The sequence below is a fragment of the Melospiza georgiana genome, chromosome 14, assembly GCF_028018845.1.
Source record: "Melospiza georgiana isolate bMelGeo1 chromosome 14, bMelGeo1.pri, whole genome shotgun sequence".
Lineage (NCBI taxonomy): Eukaryota > Metazoa > Chordata > Aves > Passeriformes > Passerellidae > Melospiza > Melospiza georgiana.
Window position 1 is genome coordinate 4020402 of NC_080443.1, and position 17665 is coordinate 4038066.

The window sequence follows — 17665 nt, forward strand, 5'->3', positions numbered from 1 at the left end:
GGAAGGTTTGCAAAGCCCTCTGTGGGTATGGTTTGGGAGGACAGAGCCTGGATGGTGCTGGGAGCCACCCTGAAGTGAGAAGGAAAGGCAGAGCTGCCCTGGGAAAGCTCCCTCAGCTGGGTGGCTCCAGCCCTCCTGTCTCTGCTGGCAGCATCTCCACATTTTCCCTGGCAGCCCAAACACCCAGACAGGACAAGGCAGGGCCCCTTCAGAACTGGCTGAGGTAGATCCCTGAAGCACCCCCAGCTGGAATCTTGGTGGGGGCACAGCTGGAAGTGGTTGCCACAGAATTTTCCACATTCCCTTCCCCTTGCTCTGCCTACTCAGACTGCTTTTCTCCACATTTCAATGGTGAGCCATTTGGCCCCACAGTGTGTATTTTATTCCTCATTTGTTCTGCAGATTAAGCTTTTTATTTGTGAGCACAGTGTCACTTTTCACTATTCTGTAGCCTGCCTGCCAGGCAGAAACAGGTGCCTTATTTGTGGAAACTTTAAAGCACAGTAATACATAACACTAGTGGAAGCTCTCATGTTATTCCTACAGCCTCTTGAGCCTGAGTTAAGTGAAGTGATAGGATATGACACTGCTTTTTGGTTGTTTTTTGGTAACTTTTCCAAATAAATTTCCTGAAAATAAGGTGTGACATTATTAGGCAGGTACTGAAGTGAAAGCTCGGTGCTTGTTTGCTTTGTAGCATTGTTTTACTTGTGCAGAGACAAGAAAAGAATACTGTGGCAATGTGAGTGGCAGCTACACATAATGGAATATGTGTTTATCCCTGTTTATGTTTGCAGCATCAGGAGTGTTAATTAGAAGACTCTATCTCCTGTGCAGTCCTAGCTGTCATATGTAAATAAATGTTACCTAGTTTGAGGTGAGTTATCCCATGTGTAAACAAGCAAACTAGACTTAGTTGAAACTTTTTGATAATTCACAAGATTATTCTTTCACTAAGACTTGATTTGTATGATTCTTTAATATTCTGCACAATATTTGGACTGCATAATGTCAGTACTCCTGCCAGCAACCCTATGCATCTGTCTATCAAAAAATAACATTTCTGTAATTACAGGATGGGTGATGATGGGTACAGAGGAGGGAAATGCTGAGGGACAGCAGGAAGACAAACATAGCAACAAACCACACAATCTACAGAAGTCAGAGGAATATTACAAAAATAAACAAAAACTTGTGGGAATTAGATCAGAGTAAGTGTTACTGTGGCAAACAGAAAGAATGGTTTAACTGCAAAAAGCACAGTAACTAAACAGAGAGGGCCTTAGAATTTTGTGTGCTTGCAAATGAAGAGAATTTCCACTAAAACATCATTAAACTGTAGCCTCTGATAAATCTGAAACACTGATGAGTTAGATTTGATTTGTCACTGTTTGCCATTTGATTTTAATCAGTGTTTCTGCAAGTGCATGCAAAACCTGGCTTTTCAGGGGAAAGCTGAGACAGGCAGGCTCCCTGGCTGTGGGGTTTGTGTGCACAGCCAGGGCAGAAATAGGACTGGAACACACTGAAGAAACAGAAATTACTTTGAAGTGCCTTGTCTAGAGGGGAATATTAAAAGTTCTGGAGGTGTGCTAGGAAAAGAAATTTCTTTTTGATAGGAGTGTAATGTTGTGGGCTCAATTTGGGTTGATTCAGAAGATTTTTGCTTTAACTCTTCTGCTGTTTGTGGAATAATTGGAAAACTCTAGAGACATGAGGTGAGCTGAATTAGTGTTGAGAAAAGAATCTGCACCCCTTGTACCCCCAATCCTTTGCTATCCATTTGACCCTTTCTGTTTGCAAGGTGTGGATTTCCTGAGGATTCCCTGGGAGTTCCCAAGTGCTGCTCTCACCCCTGTGCACTGTCAGGGATGAATTAGATGCTCAATGGAACAAACATGGAGAGAGACAAGGTTTATTTGTGCTGGATCAACTCAAGTTCATCAGCATAGAGAGAGCCAAGCTAGACCTAAAGAAGAGAATAAATGAAGAAAAATTATTAGCAAAGACACAGCTTCTTACCAACCCATTCAAGCAGGGACCTGAGGCTTCTAGAAGTTCTCTTGTTCTCTCCTGAGAGCTGACCTTGTCACCATGTCTCCTTTCTCACTTTCTCTGTATTGCATGGCTATAAAGAAAAAAAAAGCCCATCTTTTTAATTTTTTTTCTGTATCTTAAAGGCATTTTACTAATGTAACAGATAGAAAAGAAATACGTTAAATAAAAACATTTATTAGAGGACATAATTTTAAATATTTAATGATATAATTAAGTCTTATTAATGTAATGGTCTTTATTCTGCAGTTTAAAAATTCACAAGGTTAATTTCCCTTTCATCTTTATTATGCAATGTTTGCCACAATTATTTGTTATATATTCTTATAAATATTTGATGAATATTAGAGATTTTAATTTAAATAAAAATATAGGTCATATTTTACCCTAGTGTTATTCTGCTGTTAAGCTGGAATTAGTGAAATTAGCACAAGAGTGAGTCAGGCCTTGATATTCCTCCTGTTATTCCAGAGTTGGCTTCTTTGACTTGAGTGATCCATGGAAAACACACCTTTTACCACTCTCTCTTCACTTTTAAGTCTTGCAAAGAAGCTGAGGGTCACCAAGCTGTGGATCAGTCACATCATTCCCATGTTGTCTCCTCTGGGGGACATTATTTGCATCATCTCAGTCTCAGGCACTTATTCACTTGATTTTACTGCATTTGACAATAAAAGCCACCTGTCAGCATTGGTAAATAAATTTAGAATATATTTCAGGAGATATTTACTTGATTCATTAAATTACTGGCAGTAAAACCAGTTGTTTTGAGTAACATGATTCTCCTTCTATATGCTCTGCCTGTTTAGCAGAGCATATAGAGGGAGAATCACTGATTAAGAAGGAAGGTCCTTCAGCATGGAGTCCTGTGCATTTAAATGATTGATATTCTCTTTTATTAGCAGTATTTCTTCCATATGCACCAGAAATATTTTTAGGGGAAATGGATGCTTTATTTTACCACAGCATTACGATTTTTTTTAAGATCAGCCTGCCAAACTACAATGTCAGCAGCTGCTGAAAAAAATCACTTTATGGGCAATATGTTGACTTACCTTCTTAATTAAATAAAAAACCAAAGCAGAACTCTCTGGAGAAAAGTACTTTGAAATAAGCATCTACTCCTAATCTGTCACTGTATTCAGAATGGAAAAACACCATTTGAGCTGGCAGCCAAATTTCAGCTTGTGCTGCTGTTGGATTTGGGTTATGAGGTGTGCAAAAGTACCTTTTGGTGAATTTCTTCAGGTGGCCTTGTGGGCTTGTGCTACTTTTGTGTTTGTGCTTGAGCTGCTTTCCCTTGTGTTAGTAACCACAGCTACCTTTGGATGCCTTGCCTGCTGTAATTGTCACCTCTCAGGGACCCAAGATCTGCTGCTCTCCTCCAGATAGAGAAGGCACTTCATGGAGAGCTGGGCTAAACTGAAGGGATTTAACCTGTCTAACCTTGCTGTACTTTAGCTTTCAGTTATGAGAGCATCTAATCCAGCTTTGTTTCTGGAATAACTCTTGTTGTTGTGTTGCTGGCAGCACGGTGCCTGGGTGCAGTGTGGCTGTAAAAACAGGGCATTTTGTGTTAGAAAACCTTGTATTGGCAAAGTGTGGTGCTCTGCTCTGTCCTGTCTGCCTCCCATGGATGCTAAACTGCACCAGAACTGTGTGTTCTCTGCAGAATGCAACAGTCAAGGTACAGAAATTAACCTTCAGCAGAGCCAAGCTGGCAAACGGGAAACAATGCTGTGAGCTTCTCTCAGCACCTCACTTGGAAACCACAACTCTGCCACCACAGCCTAGCTCAGGGGTTGTGATGATGACTCTTTCCACTTATAGGAAGTCCTACTGATTTTACAACTCATAAAAGATTCAATTCTCTCACCCTGTGTAGCATATCCCTATTATAGGCAACCATTTAATCTCTCCTGGGATCCACCCATCCCTCTTACCTCAGCTTTCAGAAGTCCATTAAAAATCTGTTTTGTTTTGAGTATACTTAGGCTTGCTATTATCTTGGAATTTTATGGTAAATCCTGCCTGAAAGTGAATACTTGGCTTTGAGGTCAGGGCACAGTGAAATGAGGAATGGGGAAAAAAAATCTTCAATGGTTTTCCCCAAAATGAACTCATTTGTGCAGTGGAGAAAGTTATGCGGGAAACTCAAGTCTGCTTTTTAAATGCAGGGGAGCCCTTAGAAATAAACCTAAATAAGTTAAAGTTATTATTTAAATTTATTTATAAGTTAAATAGCTCTTGCTTCCTCAGAGTTTTTAATTCTTTCTTCTTGGAGCTGCAGCTGGTAATTTTACCTCTCCACACTTTTCTCTCCCAGCATCTCCTAACTCCTCCTGTCAGTGTTCTTTGGTGTCAGGAGCTGCTGCACAGAGCCTGCTCTCACTGACAGACACCACTGGCTTTGTCCAGCCAGGTGATGTCAGAATTTTGAGGGAGAAGTTCAGCATCACAGAACAGGTGAGAACACACAGAACTTGTTACATGTATGCCCCATTCATTATTCTGTTTATATTCATGTAGGCTTGCCTGTTTTCTAAACTGCAGACAATGAGTACTTTTAAAACACCCTAGAAGCATAATGAGGGATTTTATTGTTAATCTGGTTCTAGGGTCATATTTTGTTGATGAATATGGTAATTTCCTTTTTCAGAGAGAAATGTGTTGTTTTAGATCTGATAACACCAAAAACTGTTTGTAGTTTGACATTTTCACAACACCCAAAAGAATTATTGTACTTTATTTAACTTATACCTCTGAGAATAAAAATCTGACAGCAACAGGAATGATTTGATTTTGCATGGAGGAGATAATTCATTTATAGCCACACAATTAATGCAGTGAACATTGAATTTCTCTTTCCTCTCGAAGAAAATCAGTGTTACATATCACTTTGGGATTTAGGAGAGTAACTGTTAGGAAAAAAAAGGAGAAAAAAACTTATTTTAACCTGCTTAATTACTGCACACTAGAGGGCACTTGAGGTAGAGCAAACAATATTTGCACAGCTTCTGTGACTGAGCCAGCTCCTGACGCTCACAAGGCAGAGTGAAAACCCACAGCGAAAGATTAACTCCCCAAATTGCATCCTCTACAACTTGCACTAATGTACAACCAAAAAATAATGGTTGAATGCCTTGCTGGATATAATTTCCTTTTGTCTTTCTCCTCGTGTTTGATGTACTAAAGGAATAATTGTTTTTCTAACAGCCAACCTGACAGCAACTAGTCAAAATTGCAAACAGTGCCCGAGGAACAATAAAACCTGATAATGCAGTGTTATTTTTATGCACTCCCTAATATCACTGGTGCAAAAGGTACACAAATTCGTAGTTGGGGGGGTTATATTTTATAGTCTCAGGAGAGTGAAGTGGCTCAGGGCTAGTTGTGTTTTACAGTGCTAAATGAAGTGTTTGGGGATGGCAAAGGATGTGCTAAGGGCCCACCAGCCCAGGGCTGCTGCTGGGTTAAACTGTTGTTTCTGTCTGACAAAACAGACTTTTCTTTGGGCTGGAGGAGGAATTTGAATGGTTATTGGAATATGTTTACCCAGTCAAAGCATAACTAACTTCAAAATCAATGCATGTTTCTCCTCACATCTCAAGTAACCAGGGAATGGAGTTGGATTAGATTCTCAGAAGGCCCAGACTCAAAAGCAAAGGGTTTTGGGTGGTTGATAATCTTTTCTGTCACTTCTGCTGCTCTTTCTTCAGTGGGGCTTCCCAAGCTTTCTGTTCCAGTGCTGGATATTGAATTTTAACCATGTGTGATCCCTGAAGGAGTCTGGCATTCCTTTGCAAATCCTTCACTTCAGTCTCTCAGGGTTTCTAGCCTTGCCTGTTAAAGTGTAAACACAAATTTCTTACAGAGGGAAAAAAATTGAAGCCAAACCTATCCCAACCAATCCTGTACCTTTATCTCAGAGGCTGCTTGTATCATTTCCCTTGTTTTAATCTATAGGATCACTTGTAAGCATTATATAATCGTTTTTTTTTTTCAAGTTACAGATGTCTTCAGTGACTTCCCAAACACAGGAGATCATTATTTTTCCTGATAACCAACTTGTGATAACTGTATGCAAGCAGGTTTTAAAGGTTGCAAGACAGTGATAAGAACCTATGTTCTAAAGGTAATTATGTTTGTGTGCTGGCACAGAGAGCTGATAAAAGTGCATATTTTATTCAGAAATGTGCTGAACTTAAGATAACTTCTTGTTTCTTCTTATTTCATGTCATGAAATGTCAATTCTAGAATACAATTCTAATGTCAATTCTAGCATACAAAGCAATTTAAATTAAGGAATAATCCTTAATGTAATTTGAGCAAAAGGTGCCAATGGTGTAGAGTGGGTATTGCCTAAGAAAACAGCATTTAATGTGTTTAAAGCTTTATTGCAGCAATGGCAGGTGATGCCACTAGTCCATAAACTTGCTTTAGTAACTTTCAAATCAGTTATTAATTTCTTATTACTTTGAAGTGGCATTTTAGTGGCAATCCCTGTAAGCAAAAGTAGCTTGCAGTAAAGTCATTTATCTTGATCAAGCAATTCACTCTGGACTCATTAATTGCATGTAATTTTGGATCAGGCTCCATTTTACATATTAAAAACTGAAATCAGCTACTGATGCTTTGAGGGAAATATCTCACTGGTGGGTGATCTGATGGGAATAAAATGTGAATATGAGGAATTAGCACAGTAGTTTCTTTTCCCCTCTTTAGCCCTGAACTTTGGCATTATCATTTAAATGAGATGACCCCAAACAGTGACTCCAGCAGTAACCCTGGCAAGGCTGTGCTGTGACTGAGTTGCCCCCTGAAGGGCTCATTTCAAGCCACTTCTACTGGATATTTGTAAGCAGAAAGGTCTAAACTCTCTGTCTTCAGGAAACAGCTGATTGCACTGCTGTGGAACAAAGAATTAAATGATAATCAACAACTGTTCTCACAAAACCAAGAAAGTGAGAGAAGATGGTGGATTTCCATTATGCCACATATTTTAGGTGACAGATACTTCCTGTCTGTATATGTGTGGGAACTCACATTGGGGTTTTAATCCTTCTTACTCATAAAAGCAAAGCAATATAGAAGTAAATCTCCTGGTTCTCTTCCAAGCTGAGGTGAATTTTTTCCCAATTCTCCATCACAACCAGTCAAAAAACCAAACAAAACCCCCCCCAAAAAACTAAAATCCACCTAAAAGAAAAAAACAAACACCACCACCCCGCCGAAAAAAAGACCAAGCAAAAAAAAGTAACCAAAAGACACCACAAATCCAAGATGAAAAATAACCCCACAATAACAAAACCCACAACCAACCCATCCCACAAGCCAATACATTTTGTAAATAGTCTGGTTTGTTTGGTTGGTTTTTTTCCCCTGATCCCAAAATTTAATATGAAAAATTGCATTCCGGTTTGATCCAGGGTGAGATTTGATCATATGCATTTTGCAGATGACTTCTTTCTTCAGTACAGTCATTAAACTAAAAATCTTCATCCCATTGCAATTGGAGTCAGAGCTGCTTTTTGCTTAAAAAATGAAATGGCCATTTAGAAGATAGAGGAATAATCTTCCTTATAATATTTATTTAAGAGGAAACAATTTCTAGCCAGCATATTCATCAGTGTAATGCAGTAATGTGTATATATATATCTCTCACTATGATAAATATCATTAAATCATTGCATCTGGATAGGATGCAGAAAGCTGCAAATGTTCCTCTGCTATTCCAAGCTTATTTTTACATTAATTTTCATCTATACACTTCTTCCTGTCAAGATTTACTCCATCATCTGCAAGGCTTTCCAGCAGGGGAATCCATGGATGGCATAATCCATTTTAACAAGACGCTTACCATCCTCTCCCACAACCTGAAGATGAAAGAGTGCAGCTTTTGCCCTGATAATTTCCAATTGCAAGAAAGGTCACGTAGAACAAATGGCACAAGTCAAAGGTTGAAATCAAAACAAAAAACTCAACTTTTAAGCTGCACTTGGAGGTACAACCTCTACCATTAGCTTTCTTCCCACACACTGCTGTGCTGCCTATTTAAAGCAAGGACATGAGGGCTCTTTTTAGGAAGAACTTTTATTCTTGGTTGCTTCCTTTAGGTGTTTTAAATGGAAATTAAAACAAGGTGTGCAACCACTCTTACTGAAACCTACAAGAATTTTGAAAAGTGGCATTAATTCCCAGGAGTAAAGCCAGGTTGAGCATCCTCCCACTTCCCTTGTGACAAGATCTGTATTTTCACTGCCTTGTTCAGTTGGTGGAAAGATGGGGGAGAAAAACGCTCCTTGCCTCGGCAAAACCCCAGGTAAAAGGAAACCACATTTCTGATCTTATCTATTGCACTGCCAAGTGTTTTGTATTTCCCTCAAGGCTCTGCCTGCTTCAGGTATTGGGTATTTTCATATCCATCCTGCTCCAAGCAATCCTCCCAGGCTCACAGCTCTGAAGGTAAGCGCCTGGGCTGAGGGAAACAAAGCGATAGTTAGATGTTTCTTCATTGACCTTGAAAAATGGCACATTCTGGGTGCATTTTGCTACATTCCCATGAGTCTGGGACTTTTCAGAAGGAGGTTCTGTGCAAGCAGAAATGCACCAGTTATCTGCACTAGCTTGCATTTAGTCAAGATAAAGTCGAGCAGGTAAGAGCTACACAGGGAGGGTCTCGCACAATGTCATGCACTCATAGGATCAGCATGGAAAATAAGATTAACAATCATGGAACTAAATTATATGGTATGCTTACTGTATAGCAGAACATTAGGCTCCACTTTCTGCAATCCTGGGTAGATCTTCAACAGAGTAGTCATCATATCTTTTGGTTAAGGTGGTGAGGTTTGCAGGTGCTCTGAATGAGATTCAGGTGACCAGCCCTTTAAAAATAAAGTTGAGCAAGGAACCTGGTTCATTAACGTAGAACCACACAGCACTTCAACCACACCATTGTACTGGTCACAGAGAGTTGGAGAAGGATGGAATTGAGGGCCATTAAACTTCCCCAACAGCACCAGCTCAGTGTGGAGCCAGCCCTCCATTTTTAGAGTCCCTGCCTGCGCCTGACCTTGTGCTCTTACCCCTTCCCTTCCGGCAAACATCAGAGCTAGGATGTATTATAAAAAATAATACATTTAATCTGCTAACAGATAATCCATGCAGCACGACAAGGAGAAAAGCCCGACGGATGAGGAAGGCGGGCAGGGCTGGCAGTGGCCTGTCCCTCACGGGGTGCAGTCCCTCACGGGGTGCTGTCCCTCACGGAGCGCTGCCCGTGCTGTTTGTGCGCTCCGGACGGGACGAGCCCGCTCCATCTCCGCACAGCCCGGGGCAGGTGGCGATTCCCAGTGCCTCAGCGGCGGGGCCGTGCGGGATCCCGGCGCTGTCGGTCACAAAGAGCATTTGGGGACGGGCCGAGGGTCAAGGACTTACTGCGCGCTGCTGCTCCATCCGGGCCTGGCGCTGCCCCGGGGCCGCCGAGGCTGCGAGAGCCCCGAGCCGCCCGCAGCTCCCGGGGGCGTGTTGGGAAAAGCGTTTTCCAAGGCTGCCCTCCCTGTCCCCAGGGCGCCCGCCCGCAGCGCTGTCGCACGGAGACGAGCGGCTGCCCGCGGCCCATCCATCGGGGTGCTGCCGCATCCTCCCCGCATCCCTCTGCCGGCAGGCATCCCCCCAAAGGACGGTGCCCGGAGAAGGGGGGGCTGCTCTTTGCCACCGCTTCGGGCACATCCCAGCCCCGGCGGGCGCGTCCCCGGTGGCCCCGCTCCGCGCCCGGCCCCCCCGCCCCGGGTCCGCCCGGTGCCCACCCCCGCTCTCCCGCACCCCTCCCTCCGTCCCTGCCCGCATCCCTCGGTCTTTCTCTCCCGGGCGGCCGGAGGAGATGCCCCGGCGCGGAGTTGGCGGCCCGGGCTCCCGGCAGGAGCGAGCGGCGCCGCCGCCCCTGGAAAAGTTGTGTGCCTGCCGGGGGGAAGGCGGGCAGCGGAGGGAGGGGGAAAACCACCACCCCAAAGTGCTTACACGAATTTCCCAGCGCTAGACCTGCCTCCGAGATCAGCCCAATAAGAGCTGTCAGGGGAGGCTCCCGGCTCACTTTTCCACATCGCTTCACAGTTACGTTTGGCAGGCAGGCGGGCACGGCAGCGCGCTCAGCCCCGGAATTAGCGGATTTATTTGGAATATCCCTGCTCTCCTGGAGACGTGCGGCTGCCGCCGGCTCGTGCGAAGGGAGAAATTAATAACTGCACTCCGGCATGCAGGCACAGAGACCCGGGAAGCCCGGCAAGCAGCGGCTCCGCCAGCATCGGCAGCCTCGGAAAGCATGAGAAGAAAATCTGGAGCACCCTGCCTGCTCCCGGGGACCGGCTGATGGCTTTTTACCTCACCCTTTCCATCCGTGCGTGAAGTGGCTGTGGGCGAGCGGCTCCTCTGCTCCTTGAAAGAGTGAGTATTCATTTTATTCAGACAATTTGTGGCCGGCTGGCTGGCAGAGGGCTCTCGCCCCGTGGGTTTCTGCCTGACTTGGGCTCCGTGTGCGTGCAAGGTGCGCTGGGCGAGCGCCTTCCTCGTCCGTAGGTGCGGTATTAGACCCAACTGGGGTCCCTCATTAAGTCGGATGTTTTCAAATTGCCGATAATGAAAATGTCGTGGGATGTTTGTTAGTAATTTTTTTTATTATCATTATTATTCTCTCGGGAGAAGAAGTGGTGGTAATTGTATTTGTCTTCCCGCTTGTTGGTGGGGTATTTTTGGGGAGGTTTATTTTTTCCTTCCGTTCTACAACCCTCCTTTAAAGAATCGGGAGGACTTTGGATCACAGAGGGTTGCTTCTAAGGCTGGCGAGCCCGTTTCTTCGCCTTGTTTTCTTATTTAGTACAATAAGTCTCTGGGCTATTTCACTGTGTTGAATAGATGCAGGGCTGCATTCATGCATTGAAATAGATTGCAGTTTTCGTGCTGAGAATAAAAATCACCCACCAGCCAGATATGTAAATGAGGGAGGAGGAGGCTGGAAGAACCTTGAGGGGGGGAAATCCCCCCGATTTATTATCACCTTCCCTCACCGCAAAGCTTTGCACCCCTTAAGTAAGTAAATAAATAGGAATGGCTTCGTAGCTTCGTTTCCTACTTTGAGAGAGGAAAGCATCGAGAAATACTGCTCTTGAAAGCTGCGATGGCAATGCATCTATAGCCATAACTAGCCAGGAGTCATCCCTGTCCCACAAGTTGTTTTCCTTCCCATCCTTTGCCTGACTAAACAGAGGATGCACCCAGTTGAAACTTGGGAGAAGGAGAAATCCCCTTAGAGCTCCAGCCTCTCGTTCGATGCCAGGGCTCCCAGAGCAGGAACACAGGAGGCTGCAGCCCCCTGGAGCTGCTGTGCCACAAAACGCTTCGTGTTCCCTTTGAGGCAGGCAGAGGAGGAGCACATCCCTCTGTTCTGCTGGGCAGCAGCATCCCTGCTCGGCAGCACAGCCTGCGAGGCACCGCAAGGCTCCAGCACAGAGCCTCCGGCAGCTCCTGGCTGGGTAATAGAAAAGAGATTAATTCCAACCCTTACTTAGGCTCTGCCTACCGCCATGAAGGTGACACTACTTAACACAGGCAGGAATCCCTTTGCGGTTCGCTGCCGTTCGCTCGTGTCTTGAATTTGTCTCGATTCAAGCAGTTTGCGTTTAGGAGCAGACTAAATAGAGTGGAATCAATCCAAGCTGGCGTTTAGCGGCGCTACACAGAGCCGCTGGCGCTGCCAACAGGTATCAAACTGCACCCTGGCTCTCCTCCCTTTCACACAGGCACAAACACTCGCTGCTCCACGCGAACCAGTCTGTCTCTCCCCTCTGAGAGGGGAGGAAGCGCTCATGCAACTTTTATAAAGGCTGGCACCTCGGAACAGCCAACTCGAGCACATAGACGGCTCGCACAGGTGTTTTTTGGGAGGTGCTGATGGCAAGAACTCAAATAGCGACAACTGTTTATTGTTCCAAATGTAATGTGTTAGCTCCTAATGGCAGGGAAGCTAACAGCTGCTCACTTCAGTTTCAATTAAAGAATAGAGCTGATAACCACCAAAGCTATAGATAAAAAATCCTCTTAACTTCACTCATCCTCTTTTGGAAATTCTTCCAGAGTTTCTCTGCAACAAGGATAAGGAGAAATATGCAGTGAGTGATATTTCCCCTCTATGTTCAATACTAGACTGCTGCGAACAAGTAGAGACTTCACAATAGGCTTCTCAGTATACATAACTAAATAATAAATAAATTCAGAAGAGTGGGAAATTACTCTCGTGTACATTTTACCTGTCTTAAACAAGATGATGAATCTTCTGGAGGAAGTTCGTATTTGGCATACCCGCGAAATTAGCAAATTTCACACCCATAAAATCTGCTACCATCAGAATCCAAAAGCTCTCTGTGGTGTTACCTCCCAGCCCAATTGTAAGGATGGTTGTGGCAGAAGAACCCTAGGAAGGGAAGTGATTATTACATGATATTTTCATCTGTTAAACCTTGTTGTTTCCCCTCACTGCTTACAGAACGAGCATAGCTTTCTGGTAGCTTCCTCCTCAGCTATTTATTAACTCCCTTCTTTTTCCAAACTTGCATCCTGGCTGTGGAGGACTTTGATTTCCATGCTTAGTTGTAAGCTGAGGGCCTTCAGTGCCCTTGGAGATTGAAGCATTTCATGTAAGTTGGTTCTTAAATTATCCAGGTGAGCAATTTGTTAACTGGGTAGGCTGCTAGCCAAGAAACTAACTTTGGACATTTTCTTCAATATTAAAAAATCAATAACACTCCGTGCGCCTGCTTAACAAATGCAGTTGGTTTTAATAAGAAGTATGGCTGTATATGACAGCCACTCCTTTAATGCCTTTCCTTAAAAATAAACCAAGTTTTAAGCTATGTCAGGTGAGGCAGAATCCTCCTTAGATGAAGTCCTTTACTGCTTTTTGAATGTTTAGTCATTCCCTTCAGCTCCTGCTACTGATGTCAAAAAAATAGTTGTAAAGGGGGAAGTAGTCCCACAATCAGATTTAAATTCACTTTTTTGTGAAAATATTTATTATATTTTGAATTTTTGTCATTTGTGATCTTCAGGATTTTTCCAATAACATTGCACCTTTATCAAATCAATTTAATCGATCCCTGGGCACTTTATTTGCATCACTCTTAACATATGAGTCATTGTCTTCTCTGAAAAAATTATCCTTCTCCCTTCTTTAGGATGTAGAACCATTTCAAGTGAGAACTCACAGTCAGCCATGGACATAAATTTAGGTCTGTTAGCCCCTGAAGCTCTTCTTGAATTTTCTTTCTATTTCCTCTCACAGAGTTGCAGATTTCATCTTTTTAAATCTTGGCTTAGGAAGACCATTCCCACAGACTTTACTTGGGACTTTTTTGGACGTTTATTGAAAATAGGGGCCTGGAGCCCTCCCACCTGGCTCTTGGTACACACAGATGATTTGATTTCCAGAACCTGAGGGATGTTAAAGAGAGAGAAATACTGATCTCTGAGATTATGGGCAAGTAGGGATGTGAACGTGCCCTGTAATTTCTCGGGGCTGTGTATTTCCAAGTGATGATTGTGCATGTTTTGTGGCAGAAAGCGACTGCTCATGCAGGTATTTTTATAAATCCCTCATACCTATCAGATACCCCATATCTCAGCAATATTCCCTTTCCATCTCAATATTATTAAAGCCTGACCTACTATTAATACAATTGTATGCTTGTAGCATACACTATAGTGGTATCATAAGAGTCTTTCATCTATGAGTATAAAATAATAAAACCTAAATTCTTTCAGTGGGAGGCAAATGCTACGGCAATTTGAGCTTGGAGCATTTTAAGCATCATTGCTACCATAAGATCACATCAATAGAATTAAATTAGATCGTGGAAACTCAACATTTTTCTTAGTGTTGTTGCCATAGAAAAGGTGGCTCACTTCAGAGCTTTTTGAACATAACTATTTGAGCAGTAGACAGACAGAGAACAAAATAAAGTCCAATCTGAGATCACAAATGTGTGTCTATATATATAGACACACATTTATTTTCCTCTCCTTTGTTCTAGAATCTGTCCAGCATGTTTCTCATTTTCTCAGCCATACAAATAACATCAACTCAGTGGCATTTCAACTGCATTATTAAAATTTTGTTCCCAAAATACATTGGGTACTAATGGTAGCTGGAGTAGTAAGCACAAGCTGAAAAGAAGAAAAAGTAAAATCTGTGAACCAGTTCAGTTACCAACAGATAGTCTTTTACCTGGAGTCAGATGCTATAAAATCTGATTTCCACCTGCTGTAGCCATGAGAGCAGCCTTTATCCATGGGTTGGTTGCAGTGATAGCTCTCCAGAATTGATTTGCCAAGGTGTTGATCATGATGTGTCTTGTGGAAATCATTTGAAATTGAGAATGATGAGCAGCCTGGCTCAGGTTTGAGATTGGCAGCGTCTCCCAGCCCCAGATCTGGGTGGGGAAGCTCCCATGGGAAGTGTCTCCTGCATCCCGTGTGCCCAAGCCCTAGACAAGCTCACGGAGGCGTTTCTCAGTGTGTCTTTGCAGCAGATATGGAAGTTCAAAACATTATGAAAACAGTCTTGGCAGTCCCTCGTTCACAGTTTCAGCTTTCGTGTACATTCACCCAAAGTGGCTTTTCCAGGGAAGCAATGCTCAGCCTCGTTTGACAACTCCCATTTACACCCATTTCCTTTGCAGTCGCCGATGATCAGAACTGTATGCACACATTTTATGTTTTATAAAAATATAAATATATAACTTATACATTTTATACATTTATATTATTTCAAAGCCCTAAATACTGCAGCAAACTGAGAGCTGGCACTCAAGAGGAAGTGCAATTCTCTAATTGAATTTTGCAACACTTCAGATGTGAATCGCTCTTATGGATTAAATGTAACAGCTATGATTGCCCTTTAAGTAACACAGTATCAAAACTTAATGTCGCTGAAGTTTAGGTTGTGTCCTGTGTTTTGGCCTCTGACCTTTAGTTTTGTGCGTTTCCCAAAGTTAGATGCAAATAAATGAATGGGGGGAAAAACCCCACAAAATCTCAGCTTGGCAACTCCAGAAGAAATAAGTTTAACATTGGAGAGTCCTAATTCTTTCCAAACAACTTATCTAAATTGATCATAGAAGTGCCATCAAATTCAGTGATGCAAAATTAGAAACCTTCACTTCTAATTTCACATATCTCAGCAGAGATTTGAGGTTTCTTGAAGCCATACCGTATACAGTTAGAAAAGTCCAGGTATGCTCAGAATTTTCCTCTTGAAAGATTTTTTCAATGCACACACACGCTCATGTGTATGAGAGAGTTTATGTAGCTTTCACCAAGACATGATGTCCAGTCATAATTTATAATCTTAGTTTAATGGGAATACATGTCAGGAAATCATGTGGGTTTTTCCTTAAGTATTATATTTTGTTTAATTCCATAGAGAATACACAATATTCGTTAAACAAAGATATGAAAGTTCTGTTGTTCATATTTATATATTAAAAAAAAAAAAAGGCTGAAAAAGAAGCCCAGAAAGCAAGATATTTATGTCCCCCATTAATATTTAAAGATTTTTTTTTTTTCAGGATGTGCAGGATAAGCACATCCCAGCTGCTGAAAGTCTCCTGATAAACAATGCCCTAGGCAGAGCACGGTTAACGCCTCATTCTCAGTCGCAGGCCGATCTGTTTGCCTTTTTATGAGCTCTTCTTTTTGAGCACAATTTGCCTTTTTCCCTTCTCTCGTGGCGGTGCCAGAGGTGCCCAATGATGGAATTCTGGAGTTCACCTTCCGAGGAGGGAGCGAGGCTCTGCCAAGGCGCTCTGCACTTCTGCTTGGGTCATGGGAAAACCGCTTTAATTGGTAGATTAGAGAGAAAAAAAATTACTTCAGATCGCTTCTTCCTCTTGCCATAGCATGAAAACAGCCCTGGTGCAACTGTTTTTCTTCTCTTTAAGTTTTTGGACTGCTCTGGAAGCCTTGTCTGTCTCTTGTCTCCGTTTTGAACCTGCATCACGAGATGATGTTCTGACACACATCAGTGGAGTGTCTGCCTCCCAGAGACACAAACCTTTCTTTTTGCCAAAGTATAAGAAATTGAAAGGGAAGGTTGCAATTTCCTTTTGTTCCTCTGTAGAGCTAAAACAGCTGTATTGCTATATTAATACCTATGGCTTTAGTGTCAGCTGTCATGGAAAAATAAATCCACACCAAAAAAAAACCGCAACTCAATCAAATAAAAGCCTCCCAACCAACCAAAACCAAAATGACCTTAAAATATTTTAAATACTTATTTAATTAGGGAGGAAATTTCACCTTCAGCTGCAAACTTTGTAGCATTTGCTATCTCTTTGTCCTGCACCTGAGCATATGTAGCACACTGGAAGTCCAGAGCACTGCACAGAGCAAGGAATAATAAAGAATAAAAATAGTTTGAAGGTTCTGACGACACCCTCGGTGGGTTTCTTTAAAAGCATTCTGGTTCCATAAAGTAGTGGCTGCTTCTGGAAAGACTGACAGCTTTATATACAAAAAGTCTGAGTCTTGACAGCTTTAAAGTTGTCCCATATTGATTTTACTATCTAAGAGAAAGAAAAATAAGAAATTCTATTGATACCAAGAGAAGTTGTACAAAAAACATATTACTGGGTCAAGATACTCTTAGGTGGTTTGGTTTTTTTTAAGAAAGAGTTATCTGATAGTAAATATTTGTCAAAAATTATAAAAAAATATTTATCTGGTCACACAAAACAGACTTTGTAGATATGATAAAGTACCATGTTAAGCACACATAATAACAAATAATTTATTATTATAATATTGATATATATTTCAGTGTGATGGATGTTGTAATTTTCTCTCTATCCCAAAGCCTCAGTGAAGCTGTGACAGATAAGCACCTATATCCTAAAATAGCCTTATCTCCACTCCAGAACACCAGGTTATGATGTTTCCCTGTTAAAGCACCAAACTAAGAGAGAGAAGGCAGAGGAATTTATCTTAGAAAGGCTTTTCTAAACCTTCCTTCTGTCTTCCTGTGAAACAATGAAGGAACCTGCTTTTGGTAATGCTAATCTTCGAGATATATTAATAAACACTTCAGTAATTATTAGAGCCCTAAATGTTGAAGAAGCTGTTGCATTTCTGCAGCTGCATGTTCATATTTTCCCAGTGCATGGATTCCCTCAGCTACATCTGTTGCAGAGGTTAACACTCTGCCTAAACCAGTCCTTTAGCATTTGACACAAGCTCAGGAACTCACTTAATAACCTACAGAACTGTGCAGAAGTCTTTGAAGAGTAGCAGAGCATGACTAAGCTTAAAAAGATAAAGTGGCATATCTTTGCTCATTGAATTACTCCATGTGTGGGTAGGGCAGAACACCTAAGACAAAAGCAGGAGAAAGGTGGTGCCTGTTGCCATTGCTGCTGCAATAAATAAAGCTTTAGGAAGCTGCTTTTGATTTCCCAGGCAGCCATAAGCAAATTGCCAGGAGTTGTACATCAAAATGAACTCGGACAGTGGATTTGCACTTGGATTGGCAGGGAGCTCTGACAGCACCAAGGATTTCCTGCAG

General features: G+C 42.3%; 1 protein-coding gene and 1 long non-coding RNA gene across 3 annotated transcripts in view; one reads left to right on the top strand and one right to left on the bottom strand.

The window, feature by feature from the left end:
* Positions 1-1426: 1426 nt before the first annotated feature.
* LOC131089292 (uncharacterized) lies at positions 1427-9701 on the bottom strand. 2 transcript variants are annotated; one of them, XR_009115234.1, is made up of 4 exons: positions 9496-9701; positions 8816-8942; positions 2567-2713; positions 1427-2128 (listed from the first exon to the last, which is right to left on the bottom strand). It is a non-coding gene; the product is annotated as an uncharacterized LOC131089292 (long non-coding RNA). The 2 variants fall into 2 exon arrangements; XR_009115233.1 differs by lacking the exon at positions 9496-9701 and having other exon boundaries at positions 8816-9117.
* A 304-nt stretch (positions 9702-10005) lies between these two features.
* CDH8 (cadherin 8) overlaps positions 10006-17665 on the top strand; it is a 165589-nt gene continuing 157929 nt past the window's right edge. Inside the window, exon 1 of the mRNA XM_058033963.1 lies at positions 10006-10500. The gene's annotated coding sequence lies outside the window, so the exon portion shown is untranslated. The remainder of the gene's footprint in view (positions 10501-17665) is intronic.